Below are 24,568 nucleotides of genomic sequence, written 5' to 3' on the forward strand. Positions count from 1 at the left end.
GATCACCAGCTTGTAACAGCAAACCAGCAATCTCCCCAACACACTAGCATTCAGCTTCTCTGTGGAGGTGCAAAGGGTGAGAGCAGAGGGAGGTGCAGGATGAACCCCACCATTGTTGCATGAGCCTTCCTCCAGGAAGAGAGTGTCTGGACTTTAAAAATAAAAAGTAAAACCTCCTGAAATCAACTCTAGAAATAATACTCCCCAGTCTGTGAAACTGTCCCAAGGTCTAAAAATGTAAAACCTACTTTCCTAAGTAACCCAAACAAACTCTGGAAGGTTATTAAAGGAAATAAGAAAATTAAAATGATGGTTTTTCAAATACCTTTCTGCCTATATCTAGTGAGGGTGGACTTAACCTGTGGTTTTCCTGGGAGGAAGGAATGACACAGAATTTCACATGCCATGTCCCTGAAGAAACACTACCATGGGTTCTGTAAAAAGCCACCATGGGTGAGGCAGAAGGGACTCAGAACCACAGGCAGACAGGAAAGGGATGGGTGGGGTGGGATGAGCACCCAGCATGGGTGAGAGAGATGACAGGAAGAGAGAGGAGTGGCTGGCACTGGAAAACACCTGTGCACAAACATTCTTAGCAGACACAGGGAAACGGATGGGCACCGCTAGGCTTCTGTATATCTCTGGGTGTCTCCCAAACTTATCCTCCAGAATAACTTTGATTCCCATGAAAAAGCTATTGTTTTATATCACATCTTATAACTCCAAAATCCTCCACTTAGAGAACTGGTTTCTATGGTCACTACAGCAAATTGCCCTAACTGTGTGGCTTAGAGCAATGTAGGTTCTTTCTCTGACAGTCTAGTATCAGGAAATAAAGTCTGGTAAGGGTCATGCTGGGTTAAAATATTTCTACATTCCTATTTGGAGGTTCCAGGTATGAATGTATCTGTGAGTTTTCCCAGTTCCTAAAGTGCCACCACTCCTTGACTGGTGACTTCTTCCTCCATCTTCAATGCTAATGATGTCAGGTCGAGTCTTTCTGATATAGCTTCACTTTAATTTCCTCCCCTCTTTCCTTCTTTTCTTTTAAGGACAATTGTGGCTAAATTTGGTCAGTCCCGAGAACCCCAGATAGGCCCTCTATTTTAAGATTGGCATATCTTAGTCCATCTTTCACCTTCTTTCTTCTTTATCTCACAATGTCACCATGGTGATTTGAATGAGGACGGTCCACAAAGGATCAAATGTCTTAATGTTTGGTTCCTAGTTGGTAGATTGTTTGAGGTTTCAAAAGCCTATGCCAGGCCTAGTCTGTCTGTCTGTCTGTCTGTCTGTCTGTCTCTCTCCTCTCTCTCTCTCTCTCTCTCTCTCTCTCTGCAGGAAGTCTGATTTCCTCTCCTATCAGGTTTTCTTGTTGTTTTCTAAGCTCCAGGCAGAAGAAAAATGGAAGGTAGACTTTGGGCTGCAACAACTATTGCACCCAAAGTCTGCCAGTAGGACACACCTGCCAGTGCGCCCTAGCGTGTTTTCTTGATGTGTGCACCACAGTCCACTGCAGAAGAGTCTCCTCACTGTCTGTGTAGAATTCTAAAAGAGAGATCCAGGATTTGAATTTCAAACAGAATCCTGAAATGTTGTATTTACCAGTCCCACAGTCTGCATGCAGCCTCTCCCAGCCTCCAGTCACTCCATAACTATCTGTCCAATCAACGTCTTTACTGGCTGGGTTTCCCAGGTACGTGGTGTTGCCTTTGCTGCCTAGAAAGAGAATGAACAGCTTGCTACTTCAGGAAAAGTCCTAACTTCAGATTCTCTAACTCGTCTTCAACTTTTTAAAATCTTCTCAGGTTTTTTCTTTTTTATTATTATATTATTTAAAGCAAACTTTTAATTTAAGTATATTTTGATCATACTCTTTCCCTCTTCTAAGTCCTTCTGAATCCATTCTTCCCTGACCCGTCAAACTGTAAGCTCTTTCTCAATAGACAAACAAAAACCGAATATAACAACAAGCTCCCCAAAACTAAGAGAACAAAATAAAACCACACCCAAAAAGAAAACACACAACCAATAATCAAATAAAATTAGGCAAACACACCCACACACACATGATGTGAAGTTCATAATATGTTGATCCTGAACATGAAGCCTGTCCTCCAGTGGTTGATATAGCCAGTGTCACTATTTCTCTGTTGAGGAAAACTGATTTTCTAACTCATCTTAAATTTTAACCCAGGAGGAAACTTGATGGACATGTTGCTCATTAGCAGAGCAAACAATGCAAAGTTCTTTTCATAGCTTAATAAATTGCTACATAAACTGTTTTAATTATAAAATAACAATGTAGGTTTTTAACAGATTAATTCTGTGAATAAATACAATACCAAAAAATGATATATAACTTGCTTCTACCAAAGTGGTCATTCCAGGCAGCTGCTTCAGATTGGAGCACTTGCTTCACAAAATTAAAACCCTCAAGAATTTAAAATCATTTTATGAAAATTGAACAAAAGGCAACTATCTTAGAACAAGGTCAGATTAGAGTTTGCCATTGGCAATTGAAACCAATAATTAGATATTAATAGGATTTTGAATTCTTACTGAGAATAAAAATGAATAAATTTCAGTTGTAAAAAAAGAATATTTTCATATAAAATGATTTTATTTTCCTACTTTTCATTTCATCATTTAATTATTTTGTGTTTTTTAAAGAAAATTAACTCCTTAGTTAACCTCTTTCTTAGAAAGCAAATGCATTGTTTTTTAATGACATTTAATCCCATAAGTATTACTAAATAAATACATCATGTGAAAATAAAAGTGAAGGTATTATTCAGGGGAAAGCACCCTATGGGTAGTGACCAATTAACTAAGACCCTCCTTTTCCCAAGGTGAGAGCTGTCACCAGCATAGTCTTCCACTGCCAGCTCTAGGCTAACAATGAAGGGTGTGAATCATTGTCCTCTGGGCATAACAGACATTTCCATCCTGATCAGATCTGCCATGATAACCCACAAGAGATCTCCACAAGCTTTGTCCTGTTCGTATTGCTGACAGAAAGATGACTGGGGAAGGTGCTGACTCCTCCCCTCAAGAGCCCAGCCTCGTACTTCTGCTCTCCAGTCATCTGCTACCCCAGCTGCACGTGGTCACGGCAGGTACTGGGGACAGAAACTTTTCTGAAGCGGGGCTCCACCCATGCAGCCTGGCCATTGTTACCTTTGCTACAGTAGGGGTTTCCAGGGTTATACAAAGCTCCTGTTAAGCAGTCCCTCAACCACATTCCTAGAAGTAGCCCCAATAAATTCCCTGGTTTACTAAGCTAGCCTTGAGCAGAATCACTGCTTAGCTCTGTTACTGGAGCCCTATCTGCAGGGAAGAGGCTTTTTCTAAGGCCTCTTCTGGAATAAGTTAATATAAAGTATATTCAGAACAGTTTGAGTATCTTTTCTTTTGTAACTTGCATGTCTCTCACGCCAATCAAGGATGTCTGGGTATGATGGGGATTGTTATGTTCTGAACATAGTTCTGCTTATGCCCTGAGGTGATCCCCATACCCACTCCTTAGTATTGTGATCGTCTCCCAGAGGGGGATCTGAAGTACAGGGAGAAGTGAGGGAGCACAGTTCCAGGCTGAGGCTGTGGCTCAGTAATAAAAGACTTTCCTAGCATGTTTGCGGTTGTGAATTCAATTCCCAACACAAGAGATGGGGAAGAGGAAACTAAGAAGGTTAAGAGAGAGAGGATAAGGGAAGATAGATCCACAGAAACTCTCTTGTAATCAGTATATAGTTAAATATTATAAGCCCCAAATAATTTAAGTTGCCGTTGATCTAAATTGAGGCAGGGAATCATCAACTTTAATAACAGGAGCCTGCCTTTGGGTACATTTGGAGCTTTTGAAGGTAACACAATGAATTCACAATTAGCCTTTGTTTTGGTAGGTAAAAGAGAAGCTCAGTAAATATTTAAATTCCAGTTATCATAAAGGTCACACAAATTTATAATTGTTTCTTCAACTTGATGGCATGCGTTGTTAAATTCTGGCTCTTTACGAAAGGCCAAGAGCTTTATACAGACAAAGACTTTGACTTATGACCTTGAGATCATGAGTCCTTGTTGAGAATAAAATGCGCATTTGTTAGAAATTTATTGGGGACACCATCGCTCCTGACCTCAGGTAGACTCCCCATGGAGTCTGCCTTCCCTGTCTGCTCCACTCCAATTAACTCAACAAGTGCAGAGCCCATAAGGAGCATAGCTGAAGGCAGTATCCTCTTTCAAAAGCTGCTTTGTAAGTGAAATAAAATTGTTGAATATGTTCAATTTAAGTCATAATATGGGTTCCTCGTTTCCACTAAGTCACAGAGCTGCTGTCACAGGTAGACTTAATTCTTCGGAGAGAGCGCCCTCCCCTGCTGCAATCACACAACTCTACAAACTCTTGACAGTCATTCCAATGGCTTCCAACCCTTCACAATTCTAGCCCTGCCGCAAATGTACCATACCCTCGTTCTTTTACATCCATTCTTACATTTCTATTTACACTTCTACAGATCAGTAATTCTCAAAGTGTGCTCTTTGGCCAAGCGCAACTGCCATTAACTGGAACTGATGAGAATGCAGACTCTCCCGTCAAACTCCTGATTTCCAGAGAGAATGATTGTGGGAGGAGCCTACCATCTTGCTTTTGCACAAGCCCTCAAGGAGATTTTGGTGCACCCTCCACATTGATGACCATGAGATTAGAACTCTAGAATAATGCAAATGCTCAAACATGAGAAACTCCATGGAAACATGCCAAAAATTAAATCTCTCTACACTCTCAAGCACAAGATAAATTGTTAAAAATAGCTCTTAATCTTCCCATAGTTAGAAAAAAAATCAAAATTAGTTTCATACATCAAATATGTTCTCAGGAAATGTATAGAATTTAGAAAAGTAAATCCAAATTCAAATTTTATTTTCAAATATCAATATAGTGCTAAAGAGATTTTAGATACCATAGTCTGAGGAGGTTATGTGACACCTGAGGACACTAACAGGAGTTAAAGATCTTTGGCAAGGTGATGGAGAGTGATGCTCAATTAATAAAAATGCAGAGACAGATATTGGGGTTCAGCTGAAGACCAGAGAAGCAAAGCAGCCAGCCACTGGCTCTTACCTTGACCTCCGTCTAAAAATGATGATCCTGCCTCCAGGAAACCTCACAATGAGACTGGGAATGAGAGCTGTCTCCTCCCATTTTATAATCCTCTCTAGTTCTGGGATAAAGGCATGGTGTAGCTGGTGTAGCTACTGGAATTAAAGGTGTGTATCATTGCTGTCTGGTCTGTAAGGCTGGCCTTACAGTGTGGCTGTTTTACTTTTCTATCCTTAGGCAAACTTTACTTATTAAAATACAAATGAAATGCCACTGCAGGTGAGAGCCTTGAATCCTGGCCCCAAGCCAGTACACCTGAAACAAGAAACAATACTGTGCTTTAACTAAAGAAAGCTCTTAAAAGATTTACCACAAATTTAGAAAATCTTAATTAAAGATGGATGTTAAAAAGAAATCCCACACTAGCTCAGAATTGAGTATAATAAAGGGTTATTTATTTAGGGGTAGACTCACAGATCATAGTCCTCTGCTCCAACAGGAAACAGCAAACTGTATCCCGCAGCAGGAAGAGAGAGTGACTGTGCACTTTACATCAGCAAATATAGTATAAGAGGCCACGCCCAAGTGGGTGGGTAACTTAAAGGCTACTGGCTATAGGAATTCCTACAGCACTTAATAGGTAGAGTACAGTGCCAGCGACTTTGGAAGCAGTAAGAACTAGGTGTTTATTCTAGAATACTGTCACAGCCAAACAATGTAAAGAAAACATTAAGCTGAAAAGGTGGTGTTCTGTCTGTCTTAGAATTATCCTTCACTGCTTTTATTGCAAAACACAATAATTACATTTAATATTATAACATGGAAGAGAAGTCACTATGTTAACTGATATATGACAAATGTTCATCAGAAAAATAACGATGGAAAAAAAAAAGACGTGAACATAATGGGGACACTACCGTGCAAGAAGAGGACCAGTGGGAGAGGAGGGGCCAAGTGGGATGTGGACTAGGAAGGATAGATACATTCATATTTCCTCTATGCTTGGGTGGACATGCGATAACGAAACCTGACATTGTGTACCATTAACATTTTCTTGGAAAGGCAAGGTACTGAAGTACACGGGCGCTCCCACGACAGTGTTTCTGCACAGTTCTATATGGTCTATAGATCACTAAGATTGTATGTTGATTTCCCATAAGTTGTAATAGAAATCACACAAGAATTCTCTATTTTCTGCTTTAAAAGAAACATTTTGTAAACATTCTCTCTTGTTTCCACATTGCTATATAATTTTCATAACTAATATAATAGCCTAGGAAAAATGCCAAGACTTATTTAGATGTGCTTTGAGAGCTATTAGTGGTGCAAGATTTTTTTATATTATAAATAATGCTACAATAAGATCTTTTCCTGCTTTTGAGCTAGTCCCTTTGACTAAACTGCAAAGGATAACCTAATATGTGCCCATAATTCTTGATCAGAAACACTAAGCTTGCTTTTTTCATCAGAATGTTCACTGAGACTCACAATAAAAGTATCAGATCAGGTATTCATTTCTGGAGAGTAATATGGACCAAAATTAAATCAAGTATTTGAAAAAGATACAAATGAAGATGATCAGACATGGTGGCACATACTTGTAAGCCCACATTCAGGAAGCTGAAGCAGGGGGATAGCTTGGCTTACATAACAAGATAACAAGATTCTTCCTCTTTCAAAAAATCAAGCTTCAAACAAGGAAAAATACGAAGATGAAACCACTGGAATCTGGTTCAAATATTCCTGTGACTAACATACCTGTCATCTCAGCAACTGGGATGCTGAAGCAGAGGGATGCCGAAGACCAGACTGGGACAATATATATATATATATATATATATATATATATATATATATATGTGTGTGTGTGTGTGTGTGTGTGTGTGTGTGTGTGTGTGTATACATACATATATACATATATATACAATTACATACATACACACGTAGAATGAAAGTAAAAATCATCCAACTCTAATAGGGAGCTATGAAGTCACCAGGACAGCTATGTGATGATAGCTGTCAAAATTAAGGGATCTAGCAAGGATGATGGACCCACCAGAGATACATAAATAAAAACCCATTCAGAACAGGAAGTAGCCTACAAACCAATTATTTATAAAAGAAATGTATCTGCCAAGATTCCAAAATGATCTGGCCAGCATTGCAACTCCCCGTTGGGTAAAACTGTTCCAGGAAGCCAAATTTATAATTAGGAAGAAGGCTGCTTGGTGAGGTCACAATCAGACCTGGGGAGCTGGCTCCAAAACTCGGATGTTTGAAAGTATCAGGCCTGTAGCATCTGACTCTGATGTCCTTGGCCCCTGGCCACCTCTCTGAGTGACACAGGAACTGCACCGAGGCCTTGGACTTGGAGAATTCCTTTTTTTCCTTACTCCCATGCTGACATCTGAAAGGCATTTCCTCCCTTCAACTATGTTAACAACTTCGAGGAAGTTCCCCTTCAGGATGCTCTGACTTAGGTCCATTCTCAGAGTTGTCTCTTCTCGCCTTGATGGACCACACTCAGGTTAATGAGTCAGCACATTAATGTCTTGCTTCGACGTTACTTCCATCTCACAACTACAATACAGAAATTAACAAACCAGCAAAGTGTCCCAATGCAAGTTGTGAAAGACTCAGTGCATCTCTGCCAGAAAAGGCGTCTAGACTGAGCACAGCCCTCATTAAGATGTACGCAGGGTTCTAAAAATGTCAACATAATATAATCTCTGCAACAAGGTAAACTGGACTCCCACAGTCTTATTTAAGTTAAAATTTTATACTGTAAAGCTCTACTTCCTGGATTCTAAACTTCAGGCCCACACAGTACCACTCATTTTTAAACAACTTGATTTTAATGTATTAAAACCAGTGAATTTAGTGCCCTAGTTTATGAATCTGGGGATGAGGGGAGGGTAAACAAGAATGTAACATACAAAGTCAGTCCCAGCCCCCTCCACTGTGAAACACCCCTCTTGAGTGCCTCTACTTATGTGAAGGGCAGCTTAGGTCTCAGCTTTTCATCTTTATTCTTTAGCACGGGAGAGGGGTAACCTTAGTCTTGGGGATCTTTTCATTATGTTTGCTCTTTTAGATCATTATTACATTTATTTATTCATGTGTGGGACGGCTGCCCACAGCACAGCATGTGAGCGAATCTAAAAGAACTGCATAGAGGATTGTAGAGATGGCTCAGAGGTTAAGCACACTGACTTCTCTTCCAGAGGTCCCGAGTTCGATTCCCAGCAACCACATGGTGACTCACAACCATCTGTAATGATATCTGTGCCCTCTTCTGGCATGCAGGCATACATGCAGGCAGAATATTGTACACATAATAAATAAATAAATCCTTTATAAAAAGAACATAGAGAGTCAGTTCTCTCCTTTTACTATATGGTTCCTAGAGATCAGGCTTGCTCAGCCATCTTGCTGGCCCATGTTATTGTTTTAATGTGGGTTTTTGTGCTTATCTATTTATTTGTTCATTTGTTTATCTACCTATCATATATATATATATATACATACATACATACATATATACACATATATCTATATGGAACTGATTACATCAACCAGAATGACCTCAGCTTGGGATAATCTTCCTGCCCCTGCCTCCCAAGGTCATCCCTGCTGGGATTATAGGCAGGAGTTTAAACATAGTTTTAAACAAAATCCACCATACACAATAACTTCACCACAGTTGATTTCAGTTATATTTTTCTTTCAAAATCATCTTGTTATTTATTACAATGCGAGTGATGTCACATTATGCCAAGTGAAATAAACCAGATACCAAAAGACGACAAAACATTTCATTGAGTTCCTGAAGGTAAAGAACAGAACGGTGGCTGCTAAGGCTTGGGGTAGGGGAGTAGGGATAAGTTGGTCAGAGGAGTCATAGTTTCAGTGATAAGATGAATACCACATAAAAGGTAACTGTGAAGTGATGAGATGTATTAATTAACTTGATGTGGTAATTACATCAAGTGCGTGTGTGTGTGTGTGTGTGTGTGTATTTCAGACTATCACATTATAGACCCTAACTACATATGATTTTTATTTGACAAGTATATTTCAATATCACTGAAAATTATATAAATATAAATTCTGAGATTCATCTACATAAAGTAAATTACTGGTTTGGGGGGTTGGAGAATAAGAACATGGAGAGAGATATCAATTAACATGAGAATGAGACATCTCTTTTTTCCTTTTTTCTTTCATTATTTGAGTAAATAAGAATATTCTGAAGTTAGTAGTGGTTGCACCAACTGGAATAAAGCTACTGGACTGTAGTTAAAATTCACTTTTAAAGGACGGTTTTCGTGTTATGTGACTAGAGAAAGAGTAGCTCAAAGCAACTCGGATCTCTCCAGAATACAGTTTCAGTGTCATTCGTGGCCCATGGGTTAAAGTTACAAGTATAAAGAAAGGATGTATTCAAACATGCTGGATTTTAAAGAGTTTAGACTCTGAACCAAATAGTGACCAAAGTCATGCCTTGGATATTGACCCCTCCTCCTGCCTATATGCTGTAGAGGAGCTGGTGACTGACAATGGTTGGGCTCTCTCTCACATGTTTGGAAATCATGAGAAGATGTTCTCCAGTGGACAAACTTAGCAACATTTTCTGTATTACATTAAGACTTCAGCAGCTTGGTGTACAATGGAATTGGGTACCCGCCAGGTTAATTGGACCCACTGCATAACCAGGGGCAGTTGTCCATCCTTTTAGAAGGAACCACTCTCCTGATAAAGGCATTCAATTCTAGTGCATCAAGAAGAGCACAGACATGAACACGGAGATGTAAGATTTCTGAAAATGTTATCTGTAAACTGAATTCTTGTGAGGGGAATTATCATCCTCCACTCAACCACAGGACGAGCACAGAATGCCTTTGGGTGGCGGTGATGTACTATCGGGCAATGAAAGCTTGAAGCTTTCACTCCCTTCCCAGAGCAACTGAAACCCTTGGGAGGCTATGTGGAGGCCTCAGAGGAGGAGGCCACAGCTTTAGCCTTCCCTCGGCCTATACCCTCCTCTTCATTTGTGAGGGAAAGGAAATATAACACACATTATTTTCATCTCTCCATTATCTTCACTGAAGGACTTTTCCCAGCATCCTCCTTAAATTTGCTCAGACCATTCTCTTAACCAAGAAAAGATGTGAATTTTCATTCCTCCATTCCCGGCACCAGAGCTACAGTATTTCCCAGCTATCAGCTATTACTATCACAGAATTTCAAACATAATGATGCTTAAATTCATAAAGTCAATTACAGCACATATAAGCAGGAAGCTAGCTTCTAAGCTAGGTTTTAACACTACCTAGCCTTGTGGGCTCAAGCCCTTTAACTAACAACTCTGAGTCTATGCCCTCACCTGAGAGAAATCATATTTTCCCTACCCAAAGACAGAGAGCCTGAGCCCCAGTCAGTGAGAAGAGAGGGTAGCAAGGACCTCGGGTGACTGTATAAACAGCTGGCTTACCTAAAAGAGGGATCTGCTATGCTAGTTGACAGAAGGCTGATTTTAGAGGCGAGGCAGAGACCACCTTTTAGGCAGGTAACGTCACAAGCATTGGGTAAGCTATGGGAACAGACAAGCAGGAAGCAGCCGTGTTTCTGAAGACAGATCATCTTGACATCTGAGTACTCAGCTGAGCCAACCAAGTGTTTGTGTAAGACTGTGTGACACCCAGAGTGGTGTCTTCTCGAGCCACCATGGTCACCTTTTGTCTTCCTCTGCCCATCTATTGCTCTTAAAACCACGATTATAAAACATGATCCCAGCCCTATGACTTCATAGGTAAGCCCCATGTCAGTAGAACCAACCAGAATGCTGGAGACTCAGAAAATAACATTTAAAGATTCTGGATTTGAAGCATTGTGAACTTTAGAACTAAATTGACAATTGTTGGCACACTACGCTACGTGGCTTCAAAGGAAGCTGTTCCACTGAGAGTAAAACAGATTGTTTGCAAGTGTACAACAAGCAAAGCCAGAAAGCAGAGAGAAGGCGGTCTGGGCATTGGGTCTTTTATCCTCTTCCAGATCTCTAGTTGAGCTCTCCTAGAAGCCCGGTTATTTCCTAAGTTCCAGTTTTGTGAGGTGCCTTAACATCCTTTGATCAACTCTTTTCTTGCCTTTTAAAGTAGCTGAAGTTAAATTACACTATTATAACCCCAACGTATTAAACTGTAAGTCTACCAGCAAGGGATCATGAAAGTATGGTTGCAGTTCTCACAGGAAGTAGGGGAAATGAGAGTGGTTGTATGGCTGTCTCAAAATCTGGATCGTAAACTAGTCAGTGCAAACGTAAAGTGAGGTGCTGACTTGTGGAAAGTTCATGCATCCCTTAGACACATGAAGCCCACTGTCACAGAGACAGAATGTTAATGACTGAAAGATGTAAACCAGTTTTAGATTGACGTATCTATTTAAATAATAAATATTACATTATGTACCTCCTGAACTGGTAAATCAGGCTTGAATTTGGTACATTAACTTATGTTGTTAATAAGGCATAAAAAGTCAGTCAATGTATTTACAGAGGTTGTACTCTGATGGAGAAAAGCAAAAATGAAACAAGTTTAGAAAATGAAACTGTGATAAAGTGCTAAGAAGAAAATAAATACGAGGTTGAGATGGAAGAGCAGTTTAAGAAAGCCATTTCAACTGTCACTATCAGGGACAACCTTGATGACAAGGCGTGTCTAGGGTGAGAGCTGGGCACTGTGACAGCTCACCTCTCTGAGAGTACCATGAACATCATAAAGAAGCTGTCTTTGGTGATAAAGAGTCCAGAGCATGAACCAAAGTGAAATGTGGCCTCAGAGGTGATGCAGGAAGCAGGTGCACACAGAACCCTGTAAATCACAGGCAGATTTTTAGCTCATTCTAAACTTTAAGAAACCATTGCAAATTTTAAGCTTGGAATTGGTGTTTCATTTAGGATACGGTTTTAAATTAGCTTTGTAAGTAATTTATTTTATTCTTAACCATCTCAAGCATGTATACAATGTGATCTGATCATGTTCACCTCTTACCCTCTCTAACCGATTCCCACTCCTCCTGACACCCTTCTTCTTTCCAACCAGTTCTCCCGTTTCTCTGCGGGTGAGTGAGCATAGGTCTTATTCAGGTCCCTACAGCTGCTCTGTGTTCATGCTTGCTACGACCACCCCATATCAAGGGGACAGCATTTCACAACTCTCTTCCCCCATCATCTTGCTCTTACAATCTTACTCCCCTCTGCAATGTCCCCTGGAGAAAGTGCTATAGATGTCATCCTTAGGTGAGCACTCAGCACTACTTGTTCTCAGCACTGACTACTGATGAATCTGCTCTGAACTCTGCCCATTATTTTATGAAGCACACTCTCTGTGAAGGATTAGAACCTTGGAACTTTCAGAAGGACACAGCAGGGGTCCAGATGGGACACAACAATGACCAGAGCAGAAAAGGTAGCAGCCAAACTGAGAGAAGCAGATAGATTCTCAGTAGAATGTTGAGATAATTTGCTGGGCATGCTGCAACCTAGTAGCTGTTGCTCTAACAGCAGAAAGAGGGAAAAGGGCAGTCCCAAAACACTATGTCAAAGAGAGAGGTAGGTGACTCACAAGTTCTCTTTCATAGGAAGACAGAGGAAGGCATAGAAAGCTCCAAGCACTGGGACGATTGGCTCAGGATATTTATTTATCTGATTCACCTAGTCCCAAGCTTCTGGCTTTTATCGTAGGTCTCTAGTTTCCTTTTCTTCTCCCTGGAGCATGCAGTAGTCCCAGTCAGGGGAGTAAGAGTAGGTGTTTACAGAGCACCACACCCCAGCCTGTGTCTCCTCCATCTTCACACCTCCTGAGTGCTCTAGCTGTGAAAAAACCTAATGTTCTGTGCCCGTGACTACAGACAAAATCATACAGTTAGCCTTTGATATGGAGCATAATGATGATATCAATTACCAACTTTTAGCGCCTCTCCTAGTACAGAACACTGACCAGAATGCCCTGCCCGTGCGAAGTCACTCAGTCTTCACAATAACCCTGGGCACCGGGACCGCTGTTAAGCTTATTCCTTGAAGCAAGACAGAGAAGTAAAACCACTTGACCCCAAAACTCATGCAAACAGCCTGTGTGCTACACAGCTACCCCACTGTCAGAACACAGCCCAGGAATGGAGTCATGTGAGGAGAATTCTGAGTGCCTGTGAGCACACTCCAAGAAAATAAGAAAAGGGTCTTGTGACCTCGGTTTCTGCAGAACACAGAATTGTTCTTGGAATGTGTTTTTGTGCTCTTCCCAGGTGCAACACGTAGGGCTGAGTTTACTACAGATTACTCATTATTGCTTGCTGGTGTTTTTCAATTAAATGTTTAAACCATCCTTTATAGGCCTCTATGGAAAAATGTGTTTTGCCACATGCATGCAGCTTGTCCTTCTGATTGTATACAACTTGGACTCATGCGAACTTTCTCATGTGATCCTTCTTAACGCTCACTATAAACTGTCTGAAGCTATAAATAAAGTTGGCTATTGCATAAGACTTCAGTTCTCCTCATTTATCAGCTCCATCCTCCCAGATCCCACTGCCTCCAGAGAGGTGACACCCCACCATTCGCACTCCAACCACCAACACCACCCTTAGAGTATTCTAGCTTCTATCGCCTTGTGGTAACTACCACAAATGAGCCATGCAGCTCTGACCTATGAAAAGCTCAGGCTCCTTGCTCTCCACAAAGCATCTACTCTACTTACTCCAATCTCTTGCGTGATGAAGATAGCTTCTGTTTCTAGTACACAGCAGAGTCTTTATGCAAGCACTGTCATGCAGGAGAAGAGAAGTGTATATATTAAGCACCCAGAGAGCCCGTGCAGCCACTTGTAAACCACGAGTTATTTGTCTCCACAACAATGGATTACAGACATAAATCACTACTTCAGTTGTGTCCCACACACCTTACCATTTTCCCAAAAGGTAGAGGACCAGTTTTCTAGGAACATACGGAAAAGAGGTATTCTGCTATCCTGCTTTGTCACTGCTGGTTTGCTGTTTAGTAGAAGAAAGCAAATGTTGTTTTAGGGGACTCCAGGCTTATGGCTCAAGAGTAGTACAAATAAAGGACTTCTCGTTTTTATTATTAAAGCAAACAAAACATGAGGTGACGTTTACAGTTAGCTTGAGCAAATACAAGTACACCTGGTGTTTTGTCTTATCATCTTTGGTCACACATAAAGAACCAAGAACATTTCTCCCAGGCCCTTGCTTTCCCAGAGGTAATGGGGCCACACCATGGCATTCTCTCCACCCCTGCTTTCCCAGATGTAATGGGGGCATGCCATGGTGTTCTCTTCACCACTACATTCCCACGGAGGTAATGGGGACACGCTATGGCTTTCTCTTCACCTCTGATTTCCCACGGAGGTAATGGGGACACTTTGTGGCATTATCTTCACCTTCTTGCTTAAAGCGCATGTAGTTATCATAGGTTATGGAATTCTTTCTAGAAGACCACGTTGTGGGAATAACATTTTCATTCTTATAGCTTTCTTGCCCAGGCTTCCATACCTGGACATCAATGAAGTGAGCAGTCATAAGGCATGACTTTGGACATGAAGTGAGAGGGACCTTAGAGTCTTCATTTAGATTCATTTGTTCCATAAAATGAAAGCTTACTTTAAGTTACCAAAGCCAGAAGAGAAGGGGATGATTCCTGGTCCCAGGAAAAAAAAATACAAGCAGGCACTGGTGTCTGGAAATGAAAGCAACTAGTATGTTCTCCTCTTATTCGACAGAAACTCAGGGTGAACACAGAAAGCAGAAACTCTCCAGGGCATGCACATTTATGCTCTCTAAAGCCCGGCCTGTCTCACCACACCATCTCCCCCACCGTTCCCCATGCAACCACCATGAGCACACATCCAGAGAGTTTTCTGGTTCTCTATTGCCCTGTAATAACTACTACAAATGTTAATGGCTTATTCCATTAAAAACATTATTGGTTTTCATGCTTCCTGAGGTTAGGGATCAAGCAGGACGTATGTGGTGCTTTTCCTGTTTTGTGTCAAAGAACAGTCAACGGCACTTCGTTGTAGTCAGTCAACAGTAAATTCATGTTACTCCCAAGACAACTTAACTCATCTATTTGGCACTGGGCATGGTTAGGAAGGCTCTGTTCAGCTGGGGCTGTTTGTGAACACCAAAACATATCATCTCATTTCTTACATGGCAGCTCATGATGTCCCGGAAACCCAAGGGGAAGCTGCAAGACTTCTTTGAATTTAGCCTCCAAGTGTCTGAGAACATTGTGAGTCCATTTTATTAGTAAAACAAGACACTAAAACCTGCTCAGGTTCAAGGGGAAAGACATTAAGCTCAATGGGAAAAGGATGGATTGGGGTATTTGTGAGATTCTTTCATCACATACAGGTCATCATATATGTGTCCACACTATATAAATATTTGATGCTTGCTTAGATCCTAGAGGGAAGACAAATGAGAGATGGGAATAAATATCTGACGGACTGGTTTAGAGGACTCCGGACATAGCTTCAGGATGGGCCATTATTGGATTTCCCTGGTTGGTGTAGATGGAGGAATTACCCCATAAATCTTATTCAGTTCACTAGTGATCCTTTCGAGAACTAAGAAAAAGAGGACTAGGAACAGGAATGAGTAAAGTCTGTCAGAAACAGGAATGGTATACTGGACGATTACTGCACAGTGTTGGTTGTGAGAATTTAATAGAATTTGTGTGTGTAAAGGACTTGGAACATTGACTGGCACATAGTGACTACATCATCACAACCACCACCATAATTATCATCACCACCGTGCAGTAATGAAAGTACTTCCCAATCACAGATTAACATCAAAATTTAACTCCACAGCAGCTTGTGGAAATGTGAATTTAACCACCTGATTCAGATTATAAGCAAATTGCTAACAGTAACTCACTCTGGGTTTTTTCAAAGTAAATACGTTTTAGTTTTAGGTCGGCGAGTTCTATAATCAATGTAATGTCATTTGAAAGCTCCCAGAAGCCTGTCTCCATGAACCACAGGAAGGATTATATTACACAAAGAGTGAACGGTCAACTATAGCCAACGTTACAGGATGAAAGCATGGATGTGGCAGGGGCTCACAAGGACCCACCGTCCCTCAGCAGCTACCACCACTTGATGGTTTCCGGGAATCTCCTGAGGGATGGGGAGTTTCTGGTAGGCTGTCCATGGTCCAATAGAGATGACTGAGTGGCTAGCACTATTGAGACTCAATGAGTTATTGAAAGAGAAAGAAGACATGAATATGTGAGTAAGTGTTGGGGAGAAGACACTGAGAGAGGGGAAGGGCTGAAGGTAACCAAAATACATTCTATATAGGTATGAAATTACCAAATAATTTTAAAAATAAAAATAAGTGGAGTCAAAGATGACCATTTTGTGATAATAGCTACTTTTTTTTTTTTACATTTCTCACAGACCTAAGGATAGTTGATACATGTGTCTGTGGCAGAAACAACTAGTTTCCTTCACTGCCCACCAAATGCTGGCATAAGTTTGATGTCAAATTTGCCTTCTGGAGGAAGTTAAAAGTTTCTGCTTCTTAGGAAATGAAAGCTGTTGGACCAATTGTCATATTTTCAAGGCCCCACAAATTCCTACCCTGGTACAATTCTTACTTCCACCTAGAAGACATGGGAGTGAAAGATTCACATAGTACTCTTCTGTAATTTATACTCCTCAGCTCTGGCTGTATATCCAGAGCCAGTTTTACTACAAGAGCTCATAGAAGTCTAGAGACAGGAATGACCTACAGAGAATAGGAGAGACATGTTGGATGAAACTGGGGGGTTCAGAAGAGAGTACGGCAGAACAGTGATAATATAGGGGATCTGAAAGCCTAGCCAACAAACATTCCAGAGGAGGGCCTGGAGAACATTCCCTATGACTGTGAAGAGAAGCCCTGAAATAACTGAGCTGCTTCAGCTACCATCATCTGAAAGCTGGTGTTAAAAAGAGGGAATCTGCCACAGAATTGGCAGCCATTGAACAAACGCAGCTGAGAAAATGGCAAATGACACCAATTCCTTGTCAAAGACAAAGTATATGTGAGTACACTGCTCAGCAAGTCTTAGAGTGGAAAACAGGGTGCCTAGAACAGTAGAAACGTGCAGGATCCAGTGTTACAAAGAGTGGAGACAATGCACAGCCAACCAAAGCATCATTTGAACTGTATAACCAGTGAAATCAAATAGTTTGAAGACAGACCCTCTTGTGAGCTATGGTGATAGAATGATTTCATTTCCAAATTTGGGCAAGTAAGAGTCCTAGGACTTACTGATTTAGGTGAAAGAAAATAGCTTAAGAAAAGAAACAAGATCAAACTGTATGATCTATATAATAAAACTGCTATTGATTCACCCCTACCCCAGGTTCATGTGTCCATTTTCCATAGTGAGTCCAGGAAAACAGGAATGTGTAGGTTTCTGCTTCATGAGATACAGCCTTATTCCTTGAATCGTTCACATGGGGATTTTTATGAAGGTTGTTAGAAGATAAAGGGAACTGTGTTTGTAGCATGTAACCTGGGCATGTACTCTCTCTTTAAAAGACTTTTATTTATGAGCATATGGGTGTGGGTGAGTGTCTATGGTGGCCATAAAAGGGATCTACTTGAGCTGGAGTCACAGGAAGCCGTGAACTGCCAGACATGGATGTTGGGAAATGAATTCACATTCTCTACAGAACAGCAAGTACTATTAACCACTAAGCTATCTGTCAGGCCTGTAGACATTCATAATAGCTAAGAGAAACTTCACTTTCTTTTCTGGTCCATTGGTTAAGGGCCATTTTAATAGACAGGCCTCATTGAAATGTCTTAAAACTGCCCACCCGCTTGCCAAGAGAACACACCAAATGGCATGCGAGACCCTGGGTGAAATCGCAGATCTTGTAACCATCACCAAAAAACATAAAGTGTATAGGAGTGGCAGTCCCAGTTAAATTACCTGCCAATCCTTGGCAAAAAGGTACTGGGTCATGGCAGAGTACAGTATGCTACCATGCACTTAAGTAAATGGTGACTCAAATTTCATCAGCTACACCAGAAACAGTGCCATCACGCACATTCATGCACACATGTGTGTGCACGCACACAAGTTTTAAAGAAGATGCTACCTTGGTGAAGGCTTTCATGGGGGCAATGACCTGACACACGCTGGTAAAACCTTCCTAAGGTGAAGAAAACAGTTCTAGTTCTTTATAAGCCCTGATACCAAGAAAAAACGCAGCATGTCGTGCACTTCTTTGGGTTTTAAGGTCACAGGCATAGTCCATGAGGAAAGTGTTCCAACCCACATATCAAGTGGGTTTCTGTAACTTTAGCATGAAATCCCAAGCAAAAAGGGCTCTGCAGCAGAATAACTGCAAACTTAGGGGTGGGGTCCAGTGGTCGACCATTTGCCTAGCATGCACAGGACTCTGGATTAGATCCTTAGCATCATAAAAACTTATGATAGGCTCTCATGCCTTGTGGGTTTGCAATCCAATGAATACAGGGACTACAGAGGTCCAGACTGGACAAAAAATGGTGTCTGGGAGCTGAAAAGACCCAATATAAGGACCTAGGGTGCTAAGGCAAAGCCAAGCCTACTGCAGCAAGAAATATTTGACTTTGAAGAGGAAAAGAGGAATTCCATGAGGCCACTGGGAAGTGGTAGAAATAGAGTAGCCTATTCTGCCTCAACGAATCACATGGGCTGCTAGGGGTAGCTAGTTTGGGAGGAAAACATAGATTATATGGAGAGTTATCACAAACTCTTTTCTATCTAACCCAAGTTTACTGAATTCATCACTGATTTCACTCCCACCAGAGGAAAAGGAAGATTTCCAGGATGGGTTTCTGGACAAATGTGCAAAGTATCACTTGTAGATGGAATGTTTCTCCCCTATGCTCCCCACTCAGGACTAACCCTGAATAGCAGTGTGGAAATAGTCTTATGAGATAGATAAGATCATTGCAAGATGGCAAAGGCAAAGAGACTCTGGACCCAGAGGTGAGCTACTGGACACTTCATTTTTCTCTCAGCCACAGTTTCAGACAAAATAACCTCTCAAAGGAACAATCTGGCAATGCTATGTCTCAAAGCACAAAGCTTGCCACTTTCTGCTTTGGAACCTCCCTGAAGCTGCTGTCATATGCCAGGGAATCTCTTCAGCATTCATACAGTTCATCTTAGAACCACAAAGAAGCTAGCACCCAAGATCATTGACCAACACAGAAAAAAAACTGACAAACAAATCTTCCTCCTTTTGCTCCAAACTCTCTCCAAAGTGCCTTGACAATTGAACCCACTTGCCAATAGCAATGGCTAATTTTTTACTCCATCTTTGAATGGAGTCTCCTCTCAGTGACACCTTGGAGTCAGCTCGTTGTGACTCATGGAAGCTTCTCTTTTCAACTCCACATTCAGTGACATCAGATTGAAATGGGCATGGGAGAGGATTTACACAGCAGAAAGAGGCAAGCATCTCTGTTAATCTTCATTGTCAGTTTCCTGGCTTTGGAATCACCATGGAAACACACCTGTGGGTGTGTCTGTGAGGGCATTTCCAGAGAGGTTTAAGTGAAGAGGGAAAACCACCCTGAATGTGGGCAGCACTGTTTCCTGGACTCTGGGATCCCAGATTGAATAAAAAGGTGAGAGTGAGCTGAGCACTCGCGACAGACACAGTGTGAGCACCAGCATCCACCTGTATGTCCCGTGACTGCAGACACAGTGTGAGCGCCAGCGTCCACACCTCTGCTCCGTGGCTGCAGACACTGTGTGAGCACCAGCGTCCACATCTCTGCTCTGTGGCTATATGTGCTAAGAGCATAAAAATCAGGCCCAGCTTGATCCACAGGGGATCCTCATGGCCCCATAGGCTAGTGTTGTTTTCTTTGGTTTCTATGTGAGAAGGGAGCTCAAAGGCTTTGCAATAGTTGTCCAGATAGAAATATAGGGCAACCTCTCTTCCTGATCAGCAAGCTGTTCCCTCACATCACTTCCTCACAGAACTGGTATCTGAACTATCTGAAGAGTTTCCTACAATGGTAGACATATTCTGTATCTATATGGTGCTATATAGTAGCCTTTGACCATATGTGGTTACTGAGCACTTGAAACCTAGCTAAGTTGACTGTAAAATGAGTGAAAGATTTTTATTTTATTTCAATTGCTTTAAACAAATAAGGAAAGATAGCATGTATCTGTAATTCCAGCACTTGTGAAGTTGAGGTGGAATGATTGTGAGTTCGATGCTACCTTGTGTCACAGAGGAAATAATCAATAAAAAATATCAGAATAGTTTTATATGGCAGTGCATCATTTGAATCATGAAGCCTTTGCTTTCTTAACCTAATATACTCATAAACACACACACATACACAAACACCACACACACACACACATCATACACACACACCACACGCACACACCACACACATACACTACACAAACCACACACATACACCACAAACACACCACCCACACATACCATACATACACAGACCACCACCACACACACATAAACATTCACATACACACCAGGCATGCATACCCCTATAATTGTTTCTGAGGTACATATCCGTTGCGTGGAAAGGTTGGAAGGGGTTTCTAAACCCATCTCATGCTTTGCTTCAAACAAGCCCTCCAGAAAGATGAAAAAAATCATCTGAAATTCTTCACTCTAGTTTGTCTGGAGCTGGAGCACAGGCTTCACAAAATGCCTGACAGGAGGGAAAAAGAAGAAAGAGCAGTCTACAGTCTATAGATGCTGCAACTGGGCTTGCCCCTGAAGACAGACACCATGAGAACGTTTCTTTCTCAATGTCTTCGAGTCACCCTGTCCAGGCTCTCCAGACCAGAAAGAATTCCCTTTACCTTTATTTTTAACATATGCCTTGTTTTCTCTCTCAAGATGCTTGGTAATGAAATTCTGTTTATCTTGGTCTCATAGCTCTTATGATCCAGTTAGAAAAATAACACTATGTACAGTCTATATATTTTCTCTAGATCTAGACCGAGTCTCAGGAATAGCGTATGTTATTACAATAGGATCCCATTTCATCCTGATAATAGCAAATGAGATAGATATTTGTATGAGCCTGGACTGGTGTGTAAGCAGAGTCTGAGACAAAGGATTATTTCCAGGTGATTATTTGGTAATGGGATTGGAGAAAATGGATTTAAGTAGCAGAGGGAGTAAGGAAAGAAAGCAGCACTGTGTTAGCATTTATCAGCTAGCTCTCTGGTAAAATAAAAACCAAAAATGAAACCTGAACCTGACTTGTGAATGTACACCTCTTTGTTGTTGAGTCAAAGAACCTGACAAAAGCAGCTTCAGGAAGAAAAGTTTGTTCTGTCTCACGGTTTGTGGGTGCTATGCACAACTGCACAGTAGTCAGGGTTGCAGGAATCTGAGGCATCTGCTTACACAGTGTCTGCAGCCACTGAGCAGAAAGGTGAATGCTGGCACTCGCACTGTGTCTGCAGCCAAGGAGCAGAGACGTGGACGCTGGTGATCACACAGTGTCTGCAGCCACGGGGCAGAGAGGTGGACACTGGTGCTCGCACAGTATAGAAAATAAATCCCATTAAATTTGAAACTTACCTGCTATCAAGTGATAGGATATCCTGCTTAAAAAAGAGCAAAAGCTATTGGCTGCTATCTCCAATTATTTTCTTAAATATTTAACTGAAGAACAAAAGTATAGCATCACCTGCAAAGATTTTTCAAGGTCTCAACTGCCAACACACACACACACACACATTTTCAGCACAGACACTGACTTCTAGTGCACGTCAAGTGTACTTTCTCCAGCTTCCACCACCTGTCAATCATCTGAGTTCTTAATTAGGACTCTTCCAAGAAGATTCTGACAACCCAAAGAGTGATGCTTTCACATAGCCCTTCATCCTTTCTCCCAGATCAAACACCATGTCAATAGACATAGGCAAAGGAAGCACTTTCTATTTCTTGGGGAGGCATGTAGAGAACAGATTTTTCAACGTAGGTGGGAAGATGGAGTGTGCTTTTGGAATGCTGAGTCGTCAGAATTTAGGTACTAGGTCTTGCTGTGCCTGACAAAATGACTCCCAGAGTCCCAGTCTAGCCAACAGTATTTGAGTGGTGCTCTGAGAGCTTTATATGGCTAAAATGTTTTGGGCATCGCCATCTGAAAAGCTCATCAGAAACATAGCTGGGCAGTGCCAAGGGCTTCCAGACAACAGCTGTGTGCACAGCTGCTCAGTCTCCCAACTTCCCTGATGAACCAGCACTTCTGTGTTGGGTAAGGGATGTTTTACTCAGAAAAGCTAGAAAGAGCAATTTGAACAGTAGTGAGAAGCAGAGGCCAGGCAAAAAGAAGAAAAGAGGGAGATCATGAGGCCTCCCTAGATGCTATGAAATGACCTTAATGTTCAGAGTTACAAATGTGTGACCCTGAAATATTCAAAATACCCCAGCCTGATTTCTTATGTGATTTATGCCCTTGTTTCTGGAGAGCATGCTAGCTATTAGAAAAATCAAAGCCCCATGTGATCCCCAGAAAAGTATGGTCCTCACCCCAATAGACTTTTTGACATCTTAATGCAATGACAATATATTCTCTCCCATCTTCTGGAAAGTAGCTGGACTCCCCTCTCCTGCCTCTGCTAGCTCTGCTTCTCGGTTTAGTCTCTTGGCTGCTGTTGCTTGAAGCCCAACCTTGCATGTGGCTGCTCAGGGCCTGCTCCCATAGCAGGAAGGCAGAGTCAACCTCACTGTCCTGACTTCTCTATGGCCACTGCCTCTGAGCCCCAGGCTCACAGATCTTCTTACACCAAGCATTTTTCACCTTTGGTCCATTTACATGGCAGAGTCTCACACTGGGATCTGTGGTGGCTAATCTTTACTGTAAACTTGATGAGTTTGGAATCACCTAGAGATACATTTCTTTGAAAGAGCCCTGCATGTAGGTAGCAACATCCAAGGAATTTGGAGTCTCAGACTGAGTAAAACTGGAGAAAAAAAGTTAATTCAAGCACTAGTCTTCCCCAACTCTGCCTCTCCAACCTGCCTGTGTGATTATAGACTCTATAACCAGCAGTTTGCCTCATGGTTATTCCTTGGGCTTTCTCTACTACAAAGTATGACATCCTGAAACAAAGGGCCCCAACACATTTTCCCTTTCTTAAGTGACTTCTGTGGTATAATTCATCATAGTTAAAAAAGAAATCAACTAATACAGGGTTCTCAAATGTGAAAGCGACCATTTGTCACTTTTCTAAGAGGAAGAGGCATAAAGGGCATTATTAATAAGTATGTAGGAGCAGCAGCCATGAACTAATACTACATGACAAACCAGACATATGGTTCTCCTCTCAAAAGGGCTCCTCTGTGCTTTGAGGTTTATAAATAACTCTGTGAGGAAACCAGGGCATTGTGATTTGAGAATACCACTTTGGATGTGCACATGGTCCTTTGTACTGAGCTATCTCAGAATTCAGAACCTTGACGAAGGCTAGGCACATAACAGGTGAGTGCCCTGCCTTCTTGATATTCTCTCTCTTTTTTCTCCCCTAAGAAAGTATGACTTGAGAGCAGACCCGAGGCAACAAATTCCACAGGAGTTAGGACTGAGCAACAACATAGACCAAAGCAGGCCTGAGGCAGCAAACTCCACAAGAGCAAGACTAAGCCAATGACCAGGGCCAGAGAAGGCCTGGGACAGTGAACTCCATAGGAATAGGAGCAGATCCAGACCAGGGATATTTGTAGAAGCAGGACTGAGTCAGCAACCTGGGCCAGAGCAGACTGAAGACAGCAACTCCACAGGATCAGGTACAGGGGAACAATCACTAAGCAAGTGAGCCAGAGTCAGAAACCTCTGTAGGTCTAGGTGTGACAACCAAATATAGATGAGGCAGAAGAAAATGACATAAAAGTAACTAAAGAAAAATGTTTTAGACTGTTAAAGAGGAAATGAGAAATTCCCTCAAAGAAATGGAGGAAAAGACAAACAAAAAATTGGAAGACATCAGCAAATCCCTTAAAGAAAACCAAGAAAAACAATCAAACATATGAAAAAACTATTCAAGACTTGAAAACTGAAATAGAGACAATAAAGAACAGAAGCCGATGGAATTATAGAAATGGAAATCATGAGAAAATGCTCAGGAATCACAAATGCAAGCATAAACAGCAGAATACAGGAGATGGAAAAGAGAATCTCAAGCACTGAAGATACAATAGAGGAAATAGACTCATCAGTCAAAGAAAACGTTAAATCTAACAAAAGCTTAACCCAAAAATATCCAGGAAATACGGGACACCATGAAAAGACCAAACCTAAGAATAATAGGTATAGAAGGAGAAGAAGTTCAACTCAAAAGCACAGAAAATATATTAAACAAAATCATAAAAGGAAACTTTCCCAGCC

This window comes from Microtus oregoni, unplaced genomic scaffold (genome assembly GCF_018167655.1).
Source record: "Microtus oregoni isolate MIOR12 unplaced genomic scaffold, Mior012 000045F_ref0000178, whole genome shotgun sequence".
In the NCBI taxonomy this organism is placed as follows: Eukaryota; Metazoa; Chordata; class Mammalia; order Rodentia; family Cricetidae; genus Microtus; species Microtus oregoni.